The sequence below is a fragment of the Hevea brasiliensis genome, chromosome 11 (assembly GCF_030052815.1).
Source record: "Hevea brasiliensis isolate MT/VB/25A 57/8 chromosome 11, ASM3005281v1, whole genome shotgun sequence".
Lineage (NCBI taxonomy): Eukaryota > Viridiplantae > Streptophyta > Magnoliopsida > Malpighiales > Euphorbiaceae > Hevea > Hevea brasiliensis.
Genome location: NC_079503.1, coordinates 96,178,777 through 96,190,635, shown reverse-complemented (window position 1 = coordinate 96,190,635; position 11,859 = coordinate 96,178,777).

Here is an 11,859-nt window from a genome sequence, read left to right as displayed (position 1 = left end):
TAAGTGAAAATCAAGCAAGGACACCCAAAACACAAGAAAGGAATTCTGCCAGATTAAAACTCTTTTTGATATGTTATGTTTAATCAGCAACAAAGTAAAAAAGAAAGGATAAAAGATATATATATATTTTTTTTTTTATAGTTTTGATGTTTATAAACTAAAACTAAGAATAAAACAAGAAAGATTAAAGGATAAGTAGAAGAAAAAAATTCTTTGATAAGTTCAAAATGCCACAAAGAACCCAATCTTCAAAGGTAGACGCTACACAAGGAATCTTGTGATAAGTCAAGTAATTCGCCATAATCAAACTAGATTGATAAGAATTAAAATCTGGTAGCACTTGTGCTAAACTTTTCTCTTTATTCTCTGAATTGTCTGCAATCTCTTAATTAGAATTTCATTTTTGTTTAATTTGATTGAGTCATTTCTTCTGTAACAACCAAATAAATAAATAAATAAAAATAAAAAATAATAATAAATAAATAAAAATAAAAAATTAAATTTAAAATTTAAAATTTTTCCAGGAATGAATCTGGACAACATGGCTGTCCAGGTTCATTCCTAGAATTTCAAAAAAAAAAAAAAAAAAAAACCAAACAGCAACAGACCCCCCCCCCTCTCCCTCACGCATCTCTCTTTCCCCCATCTCTTCTCTCCCTTTTCTCTATACTCTCCGACCGGTGAGGGGTCAACGACCACTGACCGATGACCAAGCAGCTTCAGGCGACGCCGGCGAGCCACCAGCCGGTTGGCAGCACCGCCATATGCGGCGGTAAGAGAGGGAGAAGAGAGAGAAATGTGCACAGTGGGCAGTGGTTTCCCGTCGCGATTTCGGCTTCATCCGACGTCCGATCGAGGCGATTAAGGTGGCGTTGGAAAGCTTGTTCCTAGAGCTTTCTTTTGATACCAATTTTGCAGCAAATGGAGGTCGGATGAGTGAGATATGGAGGAGAGAATTTTCGAGTTTTTCAAGCTTTTGGGTCAGATTTAGGACGATCCAACTGTTGGATTGACGATCCGAGACCACCTATGGACTGAGGGAGAGGAGAGGAATATGATGGTATGATCAGATCCGGCAAATGTCGCCGGCGGCTGCCCACCGTACACGGTGGCTCCGGTGAGCTTTGGAGATGATTCAACTTCCAGAGGCTTTCTTATAAATTTTTGGAATTTTCGAGACGCAGATAAGCTTCGGGTAAGATTATTTTCATTATTTCTCTGTCTGTGGAGTATAAATACAGTGTTTCTTAAACAGGAAAAATTGGAGAACAATTCTAAGAAAAATATATGATGAAAGTAAAATTATTTGGAGATATTTTATGGTGTTTGTTGAATTTTTGAGTGATTGTAGAATATTTTTGAAAAATATAGATGGATTTTAGTTAGATTTTTAGCATATGGGCATATAAGATTATTTGAAATTATGATATTTAAATTTTATATGATTGGTTGAAGCTTGAGGATGGAGGTTTAAATATGTGAATATTGAATTGGGTTGAATTAAGAATATGTTAGCTGTTGGAAACTTAAGGAATTGATTAATATTTTTGAATAAAATATTCATGGGTGATTAGAAAATTACAATTACTTTTACGATAGTTTTATAACTTTATTAAGGACCGCGGGGCGAAATTTTAGAATTTTTAGAGCTTGCTTGAGTGGATTTTACAAAATGTCAATTATATGGACTAAAACGTAATTTTTAAGATTTTGAGTGTTGCTTGGTTTGGAGGGCCCAGGAGGGGCCATATAATAATGATGAGATATGGGTTGAGTTTAGAAGTGCTATTTGAATCATTTTTTGCAGGTTGAGTAGGTCCCAGGTATAGGGGAAACTCTGTCGGATTTCCGGCATGAATTAGGCTGTCTGTTGTCTCTTTAGAGTTTTATTTTGACTTAGTACTAATAAATTTATAATATAATTATTTAGGTGATCGATGTCAGCTATTTTCCTCCATCCAGCAGCCACAATAGTCCTCGGTGTACTGAGTAAAATATTAATTTTAATTGTAATTTCAATATTATTATATGTTCAAGCATGCCCATGCATCACTTATAAATATGTATCTATGTAGTTAAATACTAGGCACGTTTTATATTGTATTCATAATTGTTGAAGTTCCATGGATGTTGTTTGTGGTAATTTGAAGTAGTGTGTTTGTGTGGCGTGTGTGTGGTATGGTATTGGATATGGACAGGACGGGTAGACACGGCTTGAGAGACACTCGCTGGGACCTGGTCCTTCGGGGTAGACACGGCTTGAGAGACACTCGCTGGGACCCAGCATTTGGTTTATTAAGCGAAAGTCCGGCTTGAGAGACACTCGCTGGCAGATGTTGGATTAAGAGGGTTGTATAGAAGATTAGCTCCCATATATGTATTGTTTGACAGTGTTGGTTGAGTGAGTGCTCCAAATTGCCTTTTTGCTGTTATGATATGAAATTATGACAATGTTGCATTTCACTCCACAGGGTGCATTAGCTTTAGATAGCTATAGAGATTATGGTTAAAATTGATATTTTACTCTCTGAGTCGAACGCTCACTCCTGTTCATTATTTTTCTAGGCTACAGAAGAAGACCTTTTTCAGAATAACCTGTTTCTTTCCTCGCAGGTTATGAAAATAAAAAATTCCTTAACTGTATTATTATTATTATCTAAATTTATAATTTAGAACTCCGCATGTACTAGTAGTAGCATTAATCCTGTCAGGGACTGCATGAAATTAAGTTTTTGTATTAACAAATGAAAAATTTTTATGAGTTTTAAATAGTTTGTAAATGATGTAACAGGGTTGAGCTGGGCTCCCCTAATTTTAGTTTCTGATAATTACTGGGCTAAGTTGGCCTGAAATAAAATTATAACAGTTTAATTTAAATTATTTTATATGCATATTGGGCCTAAATTGTGGGCCTGGTCATGGGTTTGAGAATAATAAGGCTTACTACGGGCCTCGGGGGCTTATGCCGGCCCAGGTCCTAGTGCCGATCTGGCCCATAGGTTGGGTCGTGACAAGAGTGGTATAAGAGCTTAGACTCCAGATTCATGGGAAAAAATATACTTGGGAGTGTAAAAGGAGTCTTGTTAGGATGTTACATGCGGAGTATAGGATTCTGTTTCGTCTTTTTTTGTAATTCTTTGTTTCTAGATTCTGCGTTATATCTCGGGAAATATAAGAGTACCTCATTTAGTGTCTTGATTTTCATAGAGTACATAGAAATGTGAAATAGAGTTAGCATACATGTTGAGGTCTGCCATGGAAATACATTCTCCAAGAACCATTATATTTCTATCAGTATGGGTCCAAGTGTTGTGCCTATCTGGTGCTAGGCACGAGTACATAAAGGTGAGTTTTGATAGTATAATTGCACTAGATAAGGGTGAGGATACCACTGCTGGCAGTCGTCAGTGGATGACCCAGTCAGAGTAAGTTTATGATAATAGTAGATTCAAGAGAGATAAGAGATTAGGAGACCTAGTTTGTCAGGACGTATCGTAGTAACTATACAATATTCTCAATGTCTGCTCTGTAAGCTGCAGATTACAGTACCGATATGAGATTATTGTGTAGAGTTGCGTGCATCCCCGTGGTGCTCCATAATGAGGGTGTTTGTGGATGGCCTCTATTTTGGTACAATTATGCCAAAATGGAGTTCTATATCTGTAGAGGAGTTGGGAACTCCTGGTTAGGGATCTAGAGCTAGAATATCGAAAGGTCACAGTTGGGTGGTAACTAGAGTCAGTAACTCGGTTACCCTAGCATGAGCTCGAGTTACATCAAGAGTTGCCATCAGACCAGAGGTTGCGGATTAGTTGCAAAGTAAAGGTGACATCTATAGAGTGAGACCATCTGGTCTTCGGTATGGAATTTTGGATGGTTTTTGCAGTACGACAGACATTTTGCTTAGAGCTTAGTGAGAATGGTATACCTTGTGTGTATCAACAAGGAGTAAAGTACAACCTACTACCTAGGGAAGGTCGAAACTATGAATTGATGATTTACAGAGCTATGATATGATAAGAGAGTCATTAATTTGACATGGTTTTTGCAAAGTGGTAAATGTAGTACCTTTGTTGCAGTAAGTTAGGGTATAGTCCTATCTTTTCAGAAGGAATCGAAGGTTATTACTGATAATGATGAATTATGGAGTAGTGTCCCAGATAGGATTGTAGCGTGAGATAGAGTTGTTAGCTCAGGTGTTCTGGAGAGGGTATAAGTTCCATGTAGGAATTATAAGATGTAAGATCAAGATGTATGTAAGCCTTTAAATTGAATGACGGGTTTGGATACCTAGTATTTTAAGTTTCAGCTAATTAAATGGATATGAAAAATTAGAGTTGCTACAGATCCCCTCCCTAAGGTAGTAGGGGGAAGTATGTAGTCCAAAAGGGTAAGAATAGAGATCACGCAGGAGAAGTATGACTGTTATTCCCTAAGTTCATCCTTAGCTTCTTAATGCTTAAGACTAAAGTATACTCCAAATAAAGTAAAAGAAAAAGGACAAAAGTTAGCATCGATAAATCATAGAATATATATATATATATATATGGAGTGCGGTTCAAATGCAGTAGGAGAGATAGCCTGAATGCCAGTAGAAGTCTAGCTAGGGTAGTTAGAGGATCAATTTTGAGCAACATTGAGGTATAGATGACGTGGTAGGGATAGTGGAAAGGTATAAGTTTCTGATATGACAATCAGGTTCAAAAAGAAAATAGAGCTAAAGGATGGAAGAGTGAAAGTTTGGATTTGGGTAAGATAAAAAGAGTTGGCTAAAGAATAAATTGGAAAAACAGATTAGGATAAGATTAGGAAGAATAGAGCCAAAATACCGAGGAGGTGAATGTGGTTTTAGGAAGGGTAAACGAGATAAACCAAAAAAAATAAAAATAAAAATAAGGATAGAGAGCGTAGAAAGGATAGCATTAGGAAGAACATTGTTAAGTTATGGAACCCAGAAGTACAGGACTTAGAGTAGGTCATAATTGATGTAGTGTTAAGAGCCTAAGCCTAGAGCTTAGAGTTACAGGATCTGGATTAGACCTTATCTGTTTTCTACCCCCAAGGTAGGATAATGGGGCAATGACATAAGAACCCTTTTGGTTATTGACAGTATAATGGAAATTAGGTGAGGTGTGCGATCAAAGTAGGTAGTAACTGTTAAGCGTGCTGTGGTAACTTGAATTGTATTGTCAGATAAAGAAGCAAGATCAGTAGGAGTAAGTTGGATAAAAGTCAACATAAGGGATATAAATATGCAAGATGAGGGATAATGTCACAGAGGCTTGATATTAAAATTTAGAGTGGTGAGACCTAGAGTAAAAAATTGGAGTTAGACATATATTTTCAGTGTGATCGATAGAATAATTATATAAAAAAAAGAAAGAGTAATAATAAATAAATAAATAAATAAATAATAGTATGATAATATATAGCAGAACGCTAATAACGGTCAGAATAGGACAAGATAGGTATAGGTGTAATTATAAGATATTGAGAAGTACATGGATTAGAGGAGTGATTGTTGGTAAGATTGGAGTAGATCTGAAAGAATCTATGGGTGCTTTTATCTTCTAGAATATAACTAAGTATAAGGAGCATTGGACAAATAATTATAAGTATGAAAGATAAATGGAGAGTAAAAAGGAAATAGTAAATTCTAAGATGATATGTTAGGCAGGACAACAGTATAACAAATGGTAGATACAACTGATATATTGTAATAACATACAATAATTACAAAGAAATAATGAAACTAAAAAGGGAGACTAGGGGGTATGAGCTAAATCTTGTTTATCAAACAATGGTATACCATAAATAGTGGGATAACATTTCTCCTTCTTTTCAAATTGGCTCGTGTTTTGATTCTAGGAGATTATGTTAAGAAGAGAGGTCGTGTCAAAGTGACTCAATTAATTAAAAATTTGATAGGCGTTAGTACATATCCAATCTTTTGAGGCGAAAATGACGATAATAGTGTACCTAATGTTAAGTATGAAAGAATGATCAGAGAGGTGACAGGAGTTAAATCGAGCTAGTTACTAGGGCTTACAACCCTTTTGAACTATAAGCTGGAGGAAGTGCTATTTGCTAATGAGTTACAGCGAATGAAATTGTTGCTAATGAGAAAAGTTGAGGCTGAAGTTTGGAAAGCTATGGGCAGTATATGTGATTATATTAAGGAGAATAAACATGTGAAGTATTTTGTTCAGAATTAAGGCATGGCACATATTTCCCACAGCCGTGTTAGTTCATATGGAACTTATAATTTCTGGGCTCCTATCCATAAAGGATGAGCAATTTCCTACTAAGGCTAGTAGGGAATGATAATGTTCTGATAGGTAAGTTGGGAAAGGGGATACAAAAAGAATTTTCTATGGTTAATTACAAGTATTACATAATGTGAAGAATGTGCTGGTAGGAGTCAATTGTAAAGTTAGAATTCTCGAAGTAATGGAACTAGTAATCAAGATAAGACTAAGGAAAAAAAAAAGAAAGTTAAAGTTGATGATGGGATGGACATCCTTGAAGGAAAAAGGTGTAAGGGTGAAATAGGACTAAGATTAAGGAATAAGTGCAGCATGTTGAAAAGTTATCAACGATAGCAGAAATAGGAAAAGGAAGTGTATAAGATCCAAAGGACAAGAAGAAAGCTCGGTAGAGCTAGTTATAATGATAAGGATAAGAAGGAATGGGTATGCTAGGAACACACTAAGAGATGTTTGAAACAAGTTATTATGAGATGATAGATTAAAGGAGTAGTGGAGCCTCGATCTAAGTGTCAATGTGTCAGGAAGTATGTCACATAATAAGAAGCTTTAGGAGGAAGTCAGGATATTCCCATTCCAGAGGAGGAGCGGGAAATGATAAAGTCGCATGGATTGAGTCATCAGGGAATATAAACACTTTTGTTATATAAGAGAAGAGACCCAATTCACTTTCTAATGTTGATAAAAGGTACACTTGGCCCTTGGAGGGAACATTATCTGACTAGTTACATAAGATGGATAGAGATTGGTCTAAGTACCTTAGTAATGACAAATAGACTGGAAATTTGAAGTATCATGAAAGTGAGAAGATGCACAGGTGCTAACTGTTGAGGTCAAAAGATAAGTAAAGATTTAGAATAAGATGCCTATGATAGGTGCTCCAGAAAACATCTTATAGAACATTTTAGGATAAGAAACATAAGTCATGTCCTTGGGAAACAGAAGGTTGAGGAGTAAGCGCCAAGGTTGATTAAAGTTATGAGAAATCAAGTCAAGTACAGAGAGGTATAGTGAATACTGAAGATGTTAGAAAAATGGTCAATGAATAGATAAGAGATAAGGGCATCTCTAGTATGAGATGATAACAGTTGGAACACTACAATAAAATCGGAGAGTAGAGGAATGCGATATATAGTACACGAAGAGTTTGGAAAATAAAGTATTTTAACTATCTTTGCTTAGCTGGAGGAGTAAATGCTTGCACCTATCCCAATAGCCCTCTTTCCTTATCCCTTATTTATTTGAAAGTTCGAGGATGAATTTTTCTTAAGGGGGAAGAATATAACAACCAAATAAATAAATAAATAAAAATAAAAAATTAAATTAAAATTTTAAAATTTTTCCAGGAATGAATCTGGACAACATGTCTGTCCAGGTTCATTCCCAATCAAAAAAAAAACCAAGCGTGACCCCCTCTCTCCCTCACGCATCTCTCTTTCCCCCATCTCTTCTATCCCATTTCTCTATATTTTTCGATCGGTGAGGGGTCAACCACCACTGATCGGCGACCAAGCGACTTCAGGCGACGCCGGTGAGACACCAGTCGGCCGGCAGCACCGCCAGACGTGGCGATAAGAGAGGGAGAAGAGAGAGAAACGTGCACAGTGGGCAGTGGCTTCCCGTCGCGATTCCGGCTTCATCCGACATCCGATTGAGGTGATTCAGGTGGCGTTGGAAAGTTTGTTCCGAGAGCTTTCTTTTGATACCAATTTTGCAACAAATGGAGGTCGGATGAGTGAGATATGGAGAAGAGAAGTTTTGGGTTTTTCAAGCTTTTGGGTCAGATCTAGGACGATCTGACCATTGGATTGACAATCCGAGACCACCTATGGACTGAGGGAGAGGAGAGAAACATGATGGTATGATAAGATCCGGCAGATGTCGTCGGTGACCGGCGGCCGGCCACCGTGCGTGGTGGTTTCGGCGGTGGCTCTGGTGAGTTTTGGAGATGATTCAACTTCCAGAGGCTTCCTTATAAATTTTTGGAATTTTTGAAACACAGATAAGCTTCGGGTAAGATTATTTTCATTATTTCTCTGTCTGTGGAGCATGAATGCAGTGTTTCTTAAATAGAAAAAATTAGAAAAAAATTCTAAGAAAAATATATGATGAAAGTAAAATTATTTGGAGATATTCTATAGTGTTTATTGAATTTTTGAGTGATTGTAAAATATTTTTGAAAAATATAGATGGATTTTAGTTAGATTTTTAGCATATGGGCATATAAAATTATTTCAAATTATGATATTTGAATTTTATATGATTGGTTGAAGCTTGAGGATGGAGGTTTAAATATGTGAATATTGAATTGGGTTGAATTAAGAATATGTTAGCTATTGGAAACTTATGGAATTGAGTAATATTCTTGAATAAAATATTCATGATTGATTAGAAAATTATAATTACTTTTGCGATAGCTTTATAACTTTATTAAGGACCGCGGGGGGAAATTTTAGAATTTTTAGAGCTTGCTTGAGTGGATTTTTATAAAATGTCAATTATAGGGACTAAAACATAATTTTTAAGATTTTGAGTATTGCTTGGTTTGGAGGGCCTAAGAGGGGCCATATAATGATGATGAGATATGGGTTGAGTTTAGAAGTGCTATTTGAACCATTTTTGGCAGGTTGGGTAGGTCCCAGGTATAGGAGAAACTTTGCCGGATTTCCGGCATTAATTAGGCTGTCTGTTGTCTCTTTAGAGTTTTATTTTGACTTAGTACTAATAAATTTATAATATAATTATTAAGGTGATCGATGTCAGCTATTTTCCTCCATCCAGCAGCCACAATAGTCCTCGGTGTACTGTGAGTAAAATTTTAATTTTAATTGTAATTTTGATATTATTATATGTTCAAGCATGCCCACGCATCACTTATAAATATGTATCTATGTAGTTAAATACTAGGCACATTTTATATTGCATTCATAATTGTTGAAGTGCCATGGATGTTGTTTGTGGTAATTTGGAGCAGTATGTGTGCGTGGCGTGCGTGTGGTATAGGATATGGACAGGACAAGTAGATACGGCTTGAGAGACACTCGCTGGGACTTAGTCCTTTGGGCTAGACATGGCTTAATAGACACTCGCTGGGACCCCGCATTTGGTTTATTAAGCGAAAGTCCGGCTTGAGAGACACTCACTGGCAGATGTTGGATTAAGAGGGCTGTATAGAAGATCAGCTCCCATATATGTATTGTTTGACAGTGTTGGGTGTGTGAGTGCTCCAAATTGCCTTTTTGCTGTTATGATATGAAAATTATGACGATGTTGCATTTCACTCCACATGGTGCATTAGCTTTAGATAGCTATAGAGATTATAGTTAAAATTGATATTTTACTCTCTGAGTTGAACGCTCACTCCTGTTTATCATATTTTTCTAGGCTACAGGAGGAGACCTTTTTCAGAATAACCTGTTCCTTTTCTCATAGGTTATGAAAAAAAAATATTTCTTAACTGTATTATTATTATCTAAATTTGTAATTTAGAACTCCGCATGTACTAATAGTAGCATAAATCCTATCAAGGACTGCATGAAATTAAGTTTTTGTGTTAATAAATGAAAAATTTTTATGAGTTTAAATAGTTTGTAAATGATGTAACAGGATTGAGCTGGGCTCCCCTAATTTTAGTTTTTGATAATTACTGAACTAAGTTGGCCCGAAATAAAATTATAACAGTTTAATTTAAATTATTTTATATGCATATTGGGCCTAAATTGTGGGCCTGGTCATGGGTTTGAGAACAGTAAGGCTTACTACGGGCCTCGGGGGCTTTATGCCGGCCCAGATCCTAGTGTCGGTCCAGTACATAGGTTGGGTCGTGACATCTTCTCTTACCAAGACACATTAGTTTGATATTAGAGCCTTGGTTAAGCAATACTTTAAAGCCTTTGGAGTGCAAACACGTGAGAGAGTGAACCAACCTATCCCAAAACCAAGTGTAAACATTTAGGGAGTGCAACCTACTATAATGGTTGGAGAAAAACTCAACCAAATCACATATGCAGCATTCTTGACCAGAATGGAGTTAACCCAACTGTAATTGCGAGATCGCCTTGATAGAATGTAGGAACAATAAATGCATAAATCACCTAACTTACTCAAGCATTAGCCAATCTCAGTACTCTATTGTAACGGTAAAACCCTCCTCGACTCAACCTTGCTCATAGAGTTGCTTATGACCAAGAAGAGGAGTAAGAGGAGCCAAACGACAAAGAAGGTGCTTATAACCAGTAACACCCTAAGCATCCACTTGATCCAAGGGACAATATAAAAATGAAAATTCCTACTTTTTGTGGTATTAGTTCTCCTGAAGAGTACCTAGAATGGGTGCAAACTTGCTGCCATTGAGTTTATTGATTATGCAAACTCATAGTGGGAGAAAGTAAAAGCTCAAAGACGAAGAGATGAGCTTGATGATGTTGAAACTTGGCGAGAGATAAAAAGAATTATGGAGAGAATATTTATACCTGAGTATTACAAACAAGAGTTGTACCTTAAACTCGAAAGTCTATGCCAAGGAGGGATGTGTGTTGAAGATTATGTGAAAGAATTTGAGATGCTCATGATAAGACGTGACCTAAGAGAACCCTAAGAACAGACCATTGCTCGTTTTCTTGAGGTCTGAATGATGAAATTGCTAATGTTGTTGAATTACAATCTCATATCTTTTTTTCAGGACATGATCAAATTAGTCATCAAGGTTGAAAGGCAAGAGAAGAAAGGTGGTTATAAGAGCAGCGCCACCAAAACATTCACAAAACCTGCCAACGCTAGTACCTAGTTGCTAGTAATAAGGGTGGCGTAAAGAAAACTAACAAAGGAGAGAGCTCAATCAGAGCAAGGGCAAGGACAAAGAGATAGAATCAGCCCCTCCCAAGAGAAATAGAGACATTAAGTACTTCAAATGCCTTGGTCATGGGCATATAGCTTCTAAATGCCCCAACAAGAGGGTGATGGTGTTGAAGGAAGCACAATGGGAGCTTAAAAGTGAAGATGAAGCATGTGAAGAAGAGAAAGGGCAGGTGGCAAGTGACGAAGAAGAAGAAATTGAGTATGCTGATAATGGGGAAACTTTGGTTGTGAGAAGAATGTTAAGTACCCATCCTACAAAAAAAGAAGAACAAAGGGAGACACCAGATGCACAATTCTCAATAAGGTATGCAATGTTATTATTAATGGAGGTAACTGTACTAATGTTGCTTCTATCACTTTAGTTGAGAAGTTGAATTTACCAACTTTGGTGCATCCTCATCCTTATAAGTTACAATGGCTAAATGACGATGGTAATGTTAAGGTGATTAGGCAAGTAGTTGTTCTTTTCTCCATAGGCAACTATAAAGATAAAGTTGTGTGTAATATTTTGCCTATGAATGCTAGTCATCTGTTATTAGGGAGGCCATGGAAATTTCACAGAAGAGCTATTCATGATGGGTTCAAAAATACCTATTCATTTATGAAGGACATAAAAAAGATTGTATTAGGTCCTATGAGCCCCCAACAGGTTCAACTACTACATCAGAAATAAGTAATTAGTAGAAAGGAGAAGAAAGAGAGTTTGTTCCTAAACAAGGGGGACATTTTTTACGTT